This window comes from Triticum dicoccoides, chromosome 2A, assembly GCF_002162155.2.
Source record: "Triticum dicoccoides isolate Atlit2015 ecotype Zavitan chromosome 2A, WEW_v2.0, whole genome shotgun sequence".
Taxonomy (NCBI): Eukaryota; Viridiplantae; Streptophyta; class Magnoliopsida; order Poales; family Poaceae; genus Triticum; species Triticum dicoccoides.
In genome coordinates, this window is record NC_041382.1 from 583,253,137 (window position 1) to 583,270,271 (window position 17,135).

Below are 17,135 nucleotides of genomic sequence, written 5' to 3' on the forward strand. Positions count from 1 at the left end.
TTTTATAGCAAAAGTAGAGCTCGATTGACTCAAGCTAGGTTGCTCCATAATTTAAAACAAAGACATGGATAGATAGAGCACAACATTATCTATAAAACATTCTTACTGATCATGCTCAAAAGAGGCACGGATCACTAGGAAACAACATGAACATATGGCATAAAAATAATGACAGGGCAAGGACTTAGTGAAATTCTAAGTCCTTGAAATCAGCATCATTGAGTAAGCTACTTTGCATGCTTGTTCTAGTCACCACAAAGATCACAAAAATACATGGCATACACCCCTGTAAAGATAACATGGCATTCTACAAAACACATGTAGAGCTCAGGATCATAGCATGCACACATTAATCATGGCAAAAATGACAAAAGTGCATTTGCTAAAACAGATCTGACATAATCATCACATATCCCTCTTCCAATATCATTTTGGGCATCAATATGATCTCAAATGAAAATGATGCAATGCGATGAAATGATGTACTCGTCGAGACGAACATTTTGATATGCTACACGCGCGAATCGGAGCCACGAATGCAAAGTTATGGCATGATGAAGATTGCAAAAAAACATGGATCTGGGTGGAAAATTACCCTCCGGAATGTCAACTCGGGACGGAGATAACCGGGACGGAGGGAACCGGGAAGCGGCCGCATGTTTGGATGGGAATCCGGTGGATCTCATCCACCCGGGGTGGATCTGGGACAGGGCGGCGGCTGACAGCGGCGAGGAAGCCGGAGGCCGAGGCGGCGGGGCGCGGTGGTCCGGCGACGGTGAGCGGCGCGCCGGCGAGAGGCGCGGCTACGGCGCGGGGACGGTGAAGATGGCGCATGCGGCGGCGAAGAAGATGGCGGCGCGGGGCGGAACTCCGGCGAGAAGAGCGGGAGGCGCGGCGGCGAAGCTCCAGTGACGGAGCACTCCGGCGAGGCGCTCGGACGCGCAAGGGGGCGGCGCACGGGCCAGGCGGCGGCGCGGGATCTAGGCGGCGGCGTGAGGAGATGGGCCGGGAGGGCCCGATCCGGGCTCTCCGGGCCGCGGCGGCGGGGACTGCGCGGTGGCGCCACGTGGCGGTGAAGGATTGGGCACGGGAGGCGGCTCGGCTGATGTGGCGAGGCGGGATTGGGCGCGGTGAGGTAGCGGTGGTGAGCGAACATGTCCGGCGAGGGAAGAAACGTCCGGCGGCCCGGAGGGAGTTGGATCTAGGGTTTGTCTGCGCGAGAATTTCGGAGGGAGACACCTATTTATAGGCAGAGGGAGCTAGGAGAGTCCAAATGAGGTGCGGTTTTCGGCCACGTGATCGTGATCGAACGACCGAGAGGATGGAGGGGGTTTAGATGGGTTTTGGGCCACTTTGGAGGGGTGTTGGGCTGCAACACACACGAGGCCTTTTCGGTCCCTCGGTTAGCCGTTGGAGTACCAAACGAAGTCCAAATGGCACGGAACTTGACAGGTGGTCTACCGGTAGTAAATCAAGGCCGCATGACAAGTCTTGGTCCAATCCGAAAACGTTTAACACCCGCACACGAAAAGAGGTAGAAAGGGACACCGGAGGACATAGGAGCGCCATATTGCAAAACGGACAACGGGAAAAATGCTCGGATGTATGAAACGAACATGTATGCAAATGAAATGCACATGATGACATGATATGAGATGCATGACACGCAAGAAAAGACAAGGCAACAACAGCGAATAACTGGAAGACACCTGGCACATCGGTCTCGGGGCGTTACAACACTCCACCACTACGAGAGGATCTCGTCCCGAGATCTAGAATGGCACCGGAGGGAAAAAGGAAGAGGAAAGAGAAGAGGTAAAACTAAGTTGCTCCTTTGACAAACGAGTGAAACCAAAGAACATTGACAATGTTAAGCCATTTCGAGAAAAGAACGCAACGAGAAAGAGCGAAGTTGAAAGCACTCCGTTAGGAAAAGGAACAAGAAAGAACAAATTCGAACAACACTCCGGTTGGAAAGATATGCAAGGCTTGATAAAATGAAAGAACTTGAGCAGAGGACACAACACTCCGGTTAAAACGAGATAGAGAAGGAATAAGAATGATATAATTTGGACAGCACTCCGGTTGAGAAGGGATGCAAAATTTGATAAGATGAGAGAGCTCGAAAGAAAAAAAATACGACACTCCGGTTGAATGGATAAGCAAAGAAAAGAACACTATCCTGACAAAACAAGAAGATGGGTAGAAGAGAGCAACATCATAATTCCTCCGGAACAAAAAAAATAGAAGATAGATAATTGAGATAGGAGAATGGAGAAGAAAATGCCAACTTCTGCCACAAAAGAGCTTGAAAAGGCATCTTTAGGAGAAGGGTCGAACGGAGTTGTTGGAAAAACAACAACGAAAAGGATAAGCTTGTAGTGGGCTTATAGAGAACATCTCAAAACTATGAGGTGAAAATTCTACCACTAACGGAAAACAATGGATTTGAATTTATATCAACAAGGAAACGAGAAACTTATACCACCGGGAGGATAAATGTAGAACTTGGGTCATTTATAAGTACCATAAATAGCAACAATCCTTAGGGAAGGCTTTAGGTGAAATTTTTAACCCAAGATACTCCAATGACGACGAGATAGATGGATTTAATATATATCATTCTTAACAACACGTGAATCATGAAACATGAACTAAAATTATCAAGAATGACATAATACCACCTCCAATGATACGGAAGGGAGAATTGCACTCCGGATTGCAAGATGAAGAAACTTGAGCTCCTCTGAAAAGAATGTTGATGAACACTTCGAGAAGGAATTAAATCCTTGATGAACCATCATGTAGAACCTTGATGAAGAACTCCGGTAACAAAAGGATGATCAAACAAAAGGAAAGAGAAGTTGAAAACACAAGGTGAAACCTTGCGATGATTTAGAAGGAGCTTCGCGATGAGATATTTGAGAGAGCTTGGAACTTCGAGAAAGGAAAGATAAACAAAAGAAAATCAAGAATTTGATGAGCCTCCGGAATAAAGAATCAATCCTTTGGGTGAATCAAGAATAATAATGATGTTATGCTCATCCTTCACCAATTTAGATTGATGACAAACAATGGATTTGGCATACTACTTATTCTCATAGAAAGGATGAAGATAGACATGGCGCCAACTTGGGAAGGTCTTCAATGAACCACCGGTAGAAATTGACAGCACGAATGCATTGATATGAAACACGAAGAAAAAGAGATCTTGAACGAGCCACCGTAAGAATTGGAAATGAACGAAGTAAAGGGATAAATCACCGGGTAAGAATTGTGAAATGAACGAAGATACTTGAGACACTCTAGATACATGAGAACGAAGGGATCATGACTGATTAGAGATCACTTGAACGATGCATCGGTAAAATTTAGAGAAAGAGAGCTGAAAGCTGAGAATGAAATAAACCTGAATTGATGGACTCCGGATAATCAAACTAAGAAGTCTCTTGAATAGCTTCGGATGGGTGAAAAGAATTCTCATAATCCAAAAAAACAACTATGAGAGGATGGCATCAAACTAGAACCACGAATCTCTGAGAGAACGGATAAGATATGGAGGTAAAGCTCTTCTTTGGTCTTCAAATGTTGAGAGTGACGATGAGAAACACCACCAAGAATTATTGGGCACACCGGAATGAAGAATGGAAAGGTTGAGCCAATGACGAAAAGAATTTGAAAGATCTTGGAGAAATACATATGACTGATGATGAATCATTCTTACGTCAAACTTTGAAAAGAATTTGGGAGTAACTCCGGGAAAGATTAGAAGAGTCAGGTAAGATCCTGGGAAAAGACATGTGGGTTAGGGCCCACTCAAAAGATACACCGTTGAAGAGATTGCTTGAAAAGAGAGATTGCACCGGTTGAATTAGATGGCTTGAATGAGATAACATCCTCGAAAGAGCTTGAATGAAAGCATAGTGGAAACACGAATCTTCGAGATATTTACAGCACTCCGGAAAAATTGAATAGCGAGAAATGAATGAATATGAGGTGCAACGACAAGAGAAGACATTTGGAACGAGGAAAGGATATGATCAACAAAGCTTGAATTAGATCCACCAGAGAAGATAAAAGAAATGAAGAATGATGAACTAGAAGCTCCGTTAGAATCTTCCTGAGAATCACCGGATAGAATATTGGAAGAAAAGAATGGAGAGACTTCACATGAATAAAATGGATACTTGATTAAGATATATGAGTCATTGAAGAAAAAAGGGTGGGAGGGCGGGAAAACAAAGACAACTTGGGACGAATGAACCAAACACCATTGAGGAAAAAAACTGAGATTGGAACTTACAGATGTTGAAATGATCGGATCCACTTGAAGATAAACACACCGGTAAAAAGGATTGACATGACAATCTCGATTATCATGAAGGATTTGTATTCGCTTCGGAGTATGATAACACCGTTTAGGAAAGGTATGGAATCCACATTTGACTTTGAAGCAACTCGAATACCACAACTCAAAACAAAACAAAGGATTGGCTTGTAGAATAAGCCAGAACAAACATATGATAGAGATTCCGTCCGAAGTTTTTGTGGTGGGGCCTACACGGGCTCGATCGTACAACACCATCATGTAAAGGCAGTGCACATGACATACGAAGCGTCCCCGAGTCGGCAAAGCCAAGGACTTTTTAAGACACAACGAGACCACTGTAAAACCGACCATGAATAGGCGGACCACTAGACGTCGAACCCCAATTTCATATCATACATCTGTCAGAAAGATATCCTAAGAGCTACTTGAATTCCCACTTATAAACTCCCGAAACTTTCCGGTTATGCAATCAGGAGTTGGGGATACAGGGGAAGCATAATATCTCACCCAAAACTAACAAATCCTACATCCAGCTGTATCCATCCTTCAACACGTAACCAAGAAACCTTTGGAAATCATTTACCTCAACCTTCGAAAAAAAATATTCGTTATACGAGTTATGGCAATACTCCCGAACTCCCGCCCCAATACTGGGTGGCGTCGAGGTTATCTCACCAACAACTGCATAAAAGAGATTTTCGATGTCGGCGAGCTCAGGTATTCCAGAACTGCAACGATAAAATTGTGACGACAACACCTCGGAGCTCAACTCCCCGGGACACTTCCACAACCCCTAAATGTCAGGAGGCACCAAGAACAATGTTCTCGTCACAAAACCATCGGAACGATTCCAAGATACCCGCGTGATCCTAAATTTTTTGAGTGAAATTTGAGAAGAGAAGAGTCAAAACTCTACGCCAGGATGCCTCACCAGAGCGACGAAGGGACTGAGGAGTAAAAAGAATCCTACTCTCTGATATATATAATCCTAAATGACTCAATTTTTTTTCTAGACTCAACAACGCCAGCGATTCGATCAAGCAGGGGGCTCCTAAGGTCGGGAAGGCTTTGATTACCAACTTGTAATGCCCTCGATGCGGCTATATCTCCCACGTGTCGAAGCACGACTTAGAGGCATAACCGCATTGAAAGCAATGTCACAAATGAGGTAATCTTCACACAACCCATGTAATACATAAGGGAAAGAGATACATAGTTGGCTTACAATCGCCACTTCACACAATACATGAATAAAGCATTACATCATCCAGATACAATCAAGGTCCGACTACGGAACCAAAATAAAAGAAGACTACCCCAAATGCTACACAGATCCCCCGGTCGTCCCAACTGGGCTCCACTACTGATCAACTGGAAAACGGAACAACATAAAGAACACGATCTTCATAGAGCTCCTCCTTGAGCTTGGTTGCGTCATCTGCACGGTTCAACGACACCTGCATGCTAGTCTGTGAGTTACGGGGACTCAGCAATCTCACACCCTCGTGATCAAGACTATTTAAGCTTATAGGTAGGGTAAAAGGTATGAGGTGGAGCTGCAGCAAGCGAATAGCATACTTGGGTGGCTAACATACGCAAATGAGAGCGAGAAGAGAAGGCAAAAAGCACAGTCGAACAACTATGATGAAGAAGTGATCCTAGAACAACCTACGTCAAGCATTACTCCAACACCATGTTCAGTTCCGGGACTCCGCCGAGAAGAGACCATCACGGTTACACACGTGGTTGATGCATTTTAATTAAGATCAACTTCAGGTTTTCTACAAGCAGACATTAACAAATTCCCATCTGCCCATAACCGCGGGCACGGCTTTCGAAAGTTCAAATCCCTGCAGGGGTGTCCCAACTTAGCCCATCACAAGCTCTCACGGTCAACGAAGGATATTCCTTCTCCCAAGATAGTCCCATCAGACTCGGCATCCCGGTTACAAAACATCCTCGACAATGGTAAAACAAGTCCAGCAAAGCCGCCCGAATGTGCCGACAAATCCTGATAGGAGCTACACATATCTTGTTCTCAGGGCACACTCAGATGAGACTAGCTACGAGTAAAACCAACCCTCAAGTTTCCCCGAGGTGGCCCCGCAGGCAGCTCAGTTTGGACCAACACTTTGAGAAGCACTGGCCTGGGGGGTTAAAATAAAGATGACCCTTGAGTCTACAGAACCAAAAGGAAAGTGGTAGGTTGTTAGTGCAAATGGTAAAACCTAGGTTGGGCCTTGCTGGAGGAGTTTTGTCCAAGGTGAACTATCAAGGGGTTCCCATTATAACCCAACCGTGTAAGGAACGCAAAATCCGGGAACATAACACCGATATGACGGAAACTAGGGCGGCAAGAGTGGAACAAAACACCAGGCATAAGGCCGAGCCTTCCACCCTTTACCAAGTATATAGATGCATTAATTAAATAATAGATATTGTGATATCCCAACAAAATATACATGTTCCAACAAGGAACAAACTCCAATCTTCACCTGCAATTAAGAACGCTATAAGAGGGGCTGAGCAAAGTGGTAACATAGCCAAACAACGGTTTGCTAGGACAAGGTGGGTTAGAGGCTTGGTTTAACAATATGGGAGGCATGATAAGCAAGTGGTAGGTATTTCAGCATAGGCATAGCAAAAGAGCGAGCAACTAGCAAGCAAAGATAGAAGTGATTTCGAGGGTATGGTCATCGTGCCTGAAATCCCGCAAGAAAGAAGAATGAGTCCATGAAGAAGAGAAACGGACGTAGTCGAACGGGTCCTCACAAACGCGACGTTATCGGAACGAATCCGAAGAAGCAACACCGGGAAGAAGCACACAACATAGTAAACAACCAACACATGAACATGGCATGATATGCGAGATGCGGTATGTGATGCATATGCATGATTTGGAAAGGAATGATTGAACCTGGCCTCAACTTGGAAATCCAAGAGGGCCACTTGAAAGGTGAGTTGATTTCGGTCGAAATCGATATAAAGATCACCGGAATCGGATGCACGGTTTGGAAATGGCAAGCAAAACAAATATGGCACCGGTCTGCGATAATCAGCAAGTGACCAACTAAATGCATCAAGATGAATATGCTACATCACTCAAACATTGCAACAAAATACATGGCAGGGATCCACTCATGAAGCTTGACAAAAGATGAACACTAAGCTACGGCTAATTCACTCAATACCAAGCTCAAACAAGCATGGCAAAAGTGCAAAAGATTACAGGTTTCAGACTTAGTGAAATTAACAGCATGTCAGGAATTTATCAACAGGAAGCAAAGTTTAGAGCGTGATAACTACATGCTACAGGAACATATCATGGCAAAGCAAGGCATGTCATGAAGCTACTCTAAGCATATAACAAAAGTCCCTTTGTGACCATGAGCCAAAAGGGATCAGAAAATACAACTGCAAGCATGTGAACATAGCAAAAACATAAACAGATTCAGACTCAGTGAAAAACTGGAGCATGGCAAAACAGTTAACAAGTAGGCATATTTACGAGCTCGATGCACTCACTACGAGGCATTACAAGACAAAATAAGCATACACCCAGCAAATAGACATGGCGTAGAAGCTAAACATGGCAAGAACAACAACATAGCATGCATGGATCAACAATAATAAGCTCGGCAAATTTGCTAAATATGTTAACAATCTGCCAGGAACATTTTATAGCAAAAGTAGAGCTCGATTGACTCAAGCTAGGGTGCTCCATAATTGAAAACAAAGACATGGATAGATAGAGCACAACATTATCTACAAAACATTCTTACTGATCATGCTCAAAAGAGGCACGGATCACTAGGAAACAACATGAACATATGGCATAAAAATAATGACAGGGCAAGGACTTAGTGAAACTCTAAGTCCCTGAAATCAACATCATTGAGTAAGCTACTTTGCATGCTTGTGCTATTCACCACAAAGATCACAAAAATACATGGCATACACCCCTGTAAAGATAACATGGCATTCTACAAAACACATGTAGAGCTCAGGATCATAGCATGCACACATTAATCATGGCAAAAATGACAAAAGTGCATTTGCTAAAATAGATCTGACATAATCATCACATAGCCCTCTTCCAATAGCATTTTGGGCATCAAGATGATCTCAAATGAAAATGATGCAATGCGATGAAATGATGTACTCGTCGAGACGAACATTTTGATATGCTACACGCGTGAATCGGAGCCACGAATGCAAAGTTATGGCATGATGAAGATTGCAAAAAAAAACATGGATCTGGGACTTAGTGGAAAATTACCCTCCGGAAAAGTCAACTCGGGATTGAGATAACCGGGACGGAGGGAACCGGGAAGCGGCCACAAGTTTGGATGGGGAACCCGGTGGGTCTCATCCACCTGGGGTGGATTTGGGACAGGGCAGCGGCTGACGGCGGCGAGGACGCCAGATGCCGAAACAGCGACGCGCGGCAACCGAGGCGGCGGGGCACGGTGGTCCGGCGACGGCGAGCGGCGCGCCGGCGAGAGGCGTGGCTACGGTGCGGGTACGGCGAAGATGGCGCATGCGGCGGCGAAGAAGATGGCGGCGCGGGGCGGAGCTCCGGCGAGAAGAGCGGGAGGCGCGGCGGCGAAGCTCCGGTGACGGAGCACTCCGGCTATGACCGGCTCTAGCGGAGTGCTCGGACACGCGAGGGGGCGGCGCACGGGCCAGGCGGCGGCACCGGATCTGGGCGGCGGCGCAGGGAGATGGGCCGGGAGGGCCCGATCCGGGCTCTCCGGGCCGCGGCGGCGGGGACTGCATGGTGGCGCCACGTGGCGGCGAAGGATTGGGTGCGGGAGGCGGCTCGGCTGATGTGGCGAGGCAGGATTGGGCGCGGTGAGGTGGCGTTGGCGAGCGGACATGTCCAGCGCGGGAAGAAACGTCCGGCGGCGCGGAGGGAGTTGGATCTAGGGTTTGTTTACGCAAGAATTTCGGAGGGAGACACCTATTTATAGGTAGAGGGAGCTAGGAGAGTCCAAATGAGGTGCGGTTTTCGGCCACGCGATCGTGATCGAACGACCGAGAGGATGGAGGTGGTTTAGGTGGGTTTTGGCCACTTTGGAGGGGTGTTGGGCTGCAACACACACGAGGCCTTTTCGGTCCCTTGGTTAGCCGTTGGAGTACCAAACGAAGTCCAAATGGCAGGAAACTTGACAAGCGGTCTACCGGTAGAAAACCAAGGCCGCATGACAAGTCTCGGTCCAATCCGAAAATGTTTAACACCCGCACACGAAAAGAGGTAGAAAAGGACACCGGAGGACATAGGAGCGCCGGATTGCAAAACGAACAACGGGAAAAATGCTCGGATGCATGAAACGAACATGTATGCAAATGAAATGCACATGATAACATGATATGAGATGCATGACACGCAAGTAAAGACAAGGCAACAACAACGAATAACTGGAAGACACCTGGCACATCGGTCTCGGGGCGTTACACCAGCAGTCAGGGGGAAACGTTTTTTTGCGAAATACAGTGGCCCGTCCGGTGGGTCCCAGCTGTCAGCTGGAGGAATCATTATTTTCCGCATAATAAGGAGGCACTTCCTTGCTGCGGCCGTGGACCCAGCTGTCAGCCTCTCCATGTACAGTCCACGTCTGATGGAAGTCGTTCCTTGACCACGTTGACCACGCCGCGCCGAGAGCACCAGGGCAGTGGACGACGGCGAGGCCTAGGAAGGGGACGACACGGAGGCAGGGAAGACTCGGCAGTTGTTTCCCACGCGGAGGGGAGTACGACTGTACGAGGGTTTACTGGTTCGTCTGCCATCGCCAGAGAATAATAGCAGGTGTGGGTGAGTAGAGGGATGGCTAGGCCAGCGATGGGAGTACGGTTGGGCGGTGAGGCCTGCGCGGCATCACAGCCGACCGCGAGGAGGAGGGAGCAGACAGTCCCACCGGCGCTTGTTTGAGCGGCTGGAGCAGGAAGAGCAGAGATTGAAGAAGCACGACGGTCGTTGGATGGACATCCAACAGTCAGTGCTTGTGCGTCAACCTTTTTTTAGGAAAGCCTCAAATCTGTGGAAAACAGCATACAACCCATCTGCCATTATTTCTAATAATTTACAGCCCATTCGCTAATTCTTATGGTTTTTTGGAGCCCATATTCTTTTTGTTAGCATTACATCCCATATTGTGGCAATGGTTAAAAAATTATACGAAATTTTGCATATTTCGGTGCAGTCCAAACTGTTTTTAATCCCAAAATTTCGACTCACATTCAAACTGATTTTAAAAATAAATGTATATCAATATAAAATCCAACAAATTCTCCACGCATAAAAATTAATGTAATTTAAAATCTTGAAATCAAAAAAAAGATATTTGAAACTAATTGCCGGTTTATGTGTTTTAAAAAATGTACAACCCATTTCCCATTACTGATGGGCCATTTTCTCGGCCAGCCGAATGAAAGATCTCCTCGTCTTGAAGATTTGCAGCCCAACAGGCCTCACAAAGTGACTTACTTGGCAAATCACAAAAAAAACTGGGCTGTGGTCGTGGACCCAGCTGTCAGCCTCTCCACGTATAGTACTCTTCCGATGGAAGTCGTTCCTTGACCACGTTGACCACGCCGCGCGGAGAGCACCACGGCGGTGGACGATGGCGAGGCCTAGGGAGGGGACGACGTGGCAGTGGAAGCCCGCGCGGAGAGGACTACGAGGGTTCACTGGTTCGACTACGGTGTGAGGCTGCCGTCGCTGCAGGGCCTGGCCAGCGGTGGGAATAGTAGGGGGCGGTGAGGCCTCTACGGCAGCACAGCCGGCCACGGGAGGCAGGAGCATGTGGCACGACCGGCGCTGCTTTGGGCGGCTGGAGCAAGAAGACCAGAGGTTGAAGAAGCACTACGGCCGTTGGATGGACATCGTACGGTCACTGGAGCTAGAATCGTTCATATTGACTAAGTTGACAAAGCCCTTCGTCCCCGTCAACTTAGTAGGCCCACAAGTCAGACTCCCAGCAAGGTGGGTCCCAGCTAGCGGGGGAGTATTCATTTTTTTGTGCGTAATAAGGAGGCACTTCCGGTGGGTCCGAGCTGACACCGGGGGGGGACGTTTTTTTTTGTGAAATACGATGGCCTGGCCGGTGGGTCCCATCAGTCAGGGGGAAACGATTTTTTTTGCAAAATACTGGTGGCCCGTCTGGTGGGTCCCCGCTGTCAGGTGAAGGAATAATTATTTTGCACGTAATAAGGAGGCACTTCCTTAATGAGGCCGTGGACCCAGCTGTCTGATGGGGAACATAGTAATTTCAAAAAAATTCCTACGCACACGCAAGATCATGGTGATGCATAGCAATGAGAGGGAAGAGTGTTGTCCACGTACCCTCGTATACCGAAAGCGGAAGCGTTATGACAACGCGGTTGATATAGTCGTACGTCTTCACGACCCAACCGATCAAGCACCGAAACTACGGCACCTCCGAGTTCTAGCACACGTTCAGCTCGATGACGATCCCCAGACTCCGATCCAGCAAAGTGTCGGGGAAGAGTTCCGTCAGCACGACGGCGTGGTGACGATCTTGATGTTCTACCGTCGCAGGGCTTCGCCTAAGCACCGCTACAATATTACCGAGGATTATGGTGGAGGGGGGCACCGCACACGGCTAAGAGATCTCAAGGATCAATTGTTGTGTCTAGAGGTGCCCCCCTGCCCCCATATATAAAGGAGCGAGGGGGGAGGCCAGCCGGCCCTTGCAGGGCGCGCCAGGAGGAGGAGTCCTCCTCCTAGTAGGAATAGGACTCCCCTCTTTCCTACTCCTACTAGGAGGGGGAAAGGAAGGGGGAGAGGGAGAAGGAAAGGGGGCGCCGCCCCCCCTCTCCTAGTCCAATTCGGACCAGAGGGGGAGGAGGCGCGCGGCCCACGCTGGCCGCCCCTCTCTCTCTCCACTAAGGCCCATAAGGCCCATTACTTCTCCCGGGGGGGGGGGGGTTCTGGTAACCCTCCGGCACTCCGGTTTTCTCCGAAATCACCCGGAACACTTCCGGTGTCCGAATATAGTCGTCCAATATATCAATCTTTATGTCTCGACCATTTAGAGACTCCTCGTCATGTCCGTGATCATATTTGGGACTCCGAACAACCTTCGGTACATCAAAACATATAAACTCATAATGAAACTGTCATCATAATGTTAAGCGTGCGGACCCTACGGGTTCGAGAACAATGTAGACATGACCGAGACACGTCTCCGGTCAATAACCAATAGCGGAACCTAGATGCTCATATTGGCTCCCACATATTCTACAAAGATCTTTATCGGTCAGACCGCATAACAACATATGTTGTTCCCTTTGTCATCGGTATGTTACTTGTCCGAGATTCGATCGTCGGTATCTTAATACCTAGTTCAATCTCGTTACCGGCAAGTCTCTTTACTCGTTCCGTAATACATCATCTCGCAACTAACTCATTAGTTGCATTGCTTGCAAGGCTTAAGTGATGTGCATTACCGAGAGGGCCCAGAGATACCTCTCCGACAATCGGAGTGACAAATCCTAATCTCAAAATACGCCAACCCAACATGTACCTTTGGAGACACCTGTAGAGCACCTTTATAATCACCCAGTTACGTTGTGACGTTTGGTAGCACACAAAGTGTTCCTCCGGCAAACGGGAGTTGCATAATCTCATAGTCACGGGAACATGTATAAGTCATGAAGAAAGCAATAGCAACATACTAAACGATCGGGTGCTAAGCTAATGGAATGGGTCATGTCAATCACATCATTCTCCTAATGATGTGATCCCGTTAATCAAATGACAACACATGTCTATGGTTAGGAATCATAACCATCTTTGATCAATGAGATAGTCAAGTAGAGGCATACTAGTGACGTTTAGTTTGTCTATGTATTCACATAAGTATTATGTTTCTGGTTAATACAATTCTAGCATGAATAATAAACATTTATCATGATATAAGGAAATAAATAATAACTTTATTATTGCCTCTAGGGCATATTTCCTTCAGTCTCCCACTTGCACTAGAGTCAATAATCTGGATTACACAGTAATGATTCTAACACCCATGGAGCCTTGGTGCTGATCATGTTTTGCTCATGGAAGAGGTTTAGTCAATGGGTCTGCTACATTCAGATCCGTATGTATCTTGCAAATCTCTATGTCTCCCACCTGGACTAGATCCCGGATGGAATTGAAGCATCTCTTGATGTGCTTGGTTCTCTTGTGAAATCTGGATTCCTTTGCTAAGGCAATTGCACCAGTATTGTCACAAAAGATTTTCATTGGACCCGATGCACTAGGTATGACACCTAGATCAGATATGAACTCCTTCATCCAGACTCCTTCGTTTGCTACTTCTGAAGCAGCTATGCACTCCGCTTCACATGTAGATCCCGCCACGACGCTTTGTTTAGAACTGCACCAACTGACAGCTCCACCGTTTAATGTAAACACGTATCCGGTTTGCGATTTCGAATCGTCCGGATCAGTGTCAAAGCTTGCATCAACGTAACCATTTACGATGAGCTCTTTGTCACTGCCATATATGAGAAACATATCCTTAGTCCTTTTCAGGTACTTCAGGATGTTCTTGACCGCTGTCCAGTGATCAACTCCTGGATTACTTTGGTACCTCCCTGCTAGGCTTATAGCTAGACAAACATCAGGTCTGGTACACAGCATTGCATACATGATAGAGCCTATGGCTGAAGCATAGGGAACATCTTTCATTTTCTCTCTATCTTCTGCAGTGGTCGGGCATTGAGTCTTACTTAACTTCACACCTTGTAACACAGGCAAGAATCCTTTCTTTGCTTGATCCATTTTGAACTTCTTCAAAACTTTGTCAAGGTATGTGCTTTGTGAAAATCCAATTAAGCGTCTTGATCTATCTCTATAGATCTTAATGCCCAATATGTAAGCAGCTTCACCGAGGTCTTTCATTGAAAAACTCTTATTCAAGTATCCCTTTATGCTATCCAGCAGTCAGGGGCAAATGTTTTTTTTTGCGTTATACTGGTTGGCGTCCGGTGGGTCCCTGCTGTGAGGTGGAGGAATAATTATTTTCCGCATAATAAGGAGGCACTTCCTTGCGGCTGTCGTGGACCCAGCTGTCAGTCTCTCCACGTACAGTATTCTTCCGATGGAATTCGACCGTTGACCACATTGACCATGCCGCGCCGACAGCACCACGGGGGTTGACGGCGGCGAGGCCTAGGAAGGGGATGACGCAGAGCCGTGGAAGATGCGGTAGTGGATGTCCATGCGGAGAGGAGTACGAGGGTTCACTGGTTTGGCTGCACTGCCGTTGCCGCAGAATAACAGGGGGTGTGGGTGAGTGGAGTGAAGGGATGGCCTGGCCAGTGGTGGGAGTAGTATGGGGGCGGTGAGGCCTCCGCGGCAGCACAGCCGACCACGGGAGGCAGGAGCAGGCGGCACAACCGGCGCTGCTTTGGGCGGCTGGAGCAAGAAGACCAGAGGTTGAAAAAGCACTACGGCCGTTGGATGGACATCGTATGGTCAGTCGAGCTAGAATCGTGCATATTGACTAAGTTGACAAAGCCCTTAGTCCCCGTCAACTTAGTAGGCCCACTATACTGGGTCCCAGCTAGCAGGGGGAGTATTCATTTTTTTGTGCGTAATAAGGAGGCACTTCCTTGCGTGCGAAGATATAGCTGGTGGGTCCGAGCTGTCAGCGGCGGTAACGTTTTTTTTCGCGAAATACAGAGGCCGTTTCAGTGGGTCCCAGATGTCAGGTGGAGGAAATCATTATTTTGCGCGTAATAAGGAGGCATTTATTTGCGTGCGGCCGTGGACCCAGCTGTCAGCCTCTCCATGTACAGTCCACTTCAGATGCATGTCGGTCGTTGACCACGCTGACCACGCCACGCCGAGAGCACCAGGGCGGCGGATGACGGCGAGGCCTAGGAAGGGAACGACACGGAGGCAGGGAAGACTCGGCCGTTGTTTTTGTTTCCCATGCGGAGGGGAGTACGATTGCACGAGGGTTTACTGGTTCGTCTGCCGTCGCCGGAGAATAACAGCAGGTGTGAGTGAGTAGAGGGATGGCTAGGGCGGCGATGGGAGTACGGTGGGGCGGTGAGGCCTGCGCGGCAGCACAGCCGGCCGCGGGGAGGAGGGAGCAGGCAGTCCCGCCGGCGCTTGTTTCAGCGGCTGGAGCAGGAAGAGCAGAGATTACAGAAGCACGACGGCCATTGGATGGACATCCAACAGTATACAAGCCATCTGTGGAAAGCCTCAAATCTGTGGAAAACAGCATACATCCCATCTGCCATTATTTCAAATAATTTACAGCCCATTTGCTAATTCTTATGGGTTTTTTGGAGCCCATATTCTTTATGTTAGCATTACAGCCCATATTGTGGTCACGGTTAAAAAATTGTACGAAATTTTGCATATGTCGGTGCGGTCTGAACTGTTTTTAATCCCGAAATTTCGAGTCACATTCAGACTGATTTTAAAAATAAATATATATCAATATAAAATCCAATAAATTGTCCACTCATAAAAATCAATGCAATTTAAAATCTCAAAATGAAAAAAAAGATATTTGAAAATAATTGCCGGGTTGATGTGTTTTAAAAATGTACAACCCATTTCTCATTACTGATAGCCCATTTTCTCGGCCAGCCGAATGAAGCTCTCCTCGTCTTGAAAGATTTGCAGCCCAGCAGGCCTGATAAAGCGACTTACTTGACAAATCACAAAAGAACTGGGCTAGCCATTTTCAGAAAGAAAAAAAACTACTGGGCTGGTCTGTGTGTAAACATAAAAGAAAAGGCTGTCTAGACAGGCCAGAGTGTCCTGCACAGCCCAGTTGACACCCTGCTTCCATCTCAAAAACAAATTAGATAAATGCCACTCCAATTATGGCGATTCATAAAAATGCAACTGCAATTTTCAAACTTTGAAAAATGCCACTGCAATTTTTGCAAACTTTGAAAAACGCCACTGCAGTTTGCAAACTTTGAAAAATGCCACTCCAGACTTCGAAAAATGCCACTAGAAATGGCATGAAATGGCATTTTTCAAAGTTTGGAAATTGTAGTGGCATTTCTCGGATACACCAAATTTGGAGTGGCATTTATCAAATTAACCCAAAACAAAAATAACTAGGCGAGCTGCTGGGTCCCTGGTGTCAGCCGCTCGTTGTGCAATTCTCTCGTTTATTGACTACATTGACAATGGCATGGGACCCAGATGTCAGAAATCCACTAGGAGGAGCCATTTTTTTATTGGCTTGAAATAAGGAGGCACTTGCTTGCGTACTGCCATGACCTTGGGGGGTCCCTGCTGTCATCCTCTCCACGTACAGTACCAATTAGTTGTGCTTCAAAACTGATCGGCACGCCATTAAAAAAATAAAGGTCGATAACTAATGCGGCACCTCGGGCCAACGCGGCCAGATCGCATTTTGCACGAGAAATTACACACCATGTTTCGTTGACATGTGGTCCCGTTCCAACATATCAGTGAGACGACAACTAGTAGTAGGAGTATTTCCGAACGGACCTATAGGCCGGGGCGCCTCTTCATGAACCGTGGCAAACTCGCAACCGTCCATCGACTCTTCGCCTTTCCCTCTCGATTTGGAACTGCTGTCGCACGCTCTTCCTCTCCCTCCTCCATTTTCCTTCAGCCCTTCACCCTTTCTTCTGCCATTGTTCGATCGTCTTCTCCATGGAGGAAACAGGCCGGAAACGACCCCGTTATTCTTGCCCCAATCTGAAAGATGACGTGGTGGAGGAACTCATTGATCGGTGCGACGTCATCACCTCGGCTAGCATGGCAGGTTCGTTC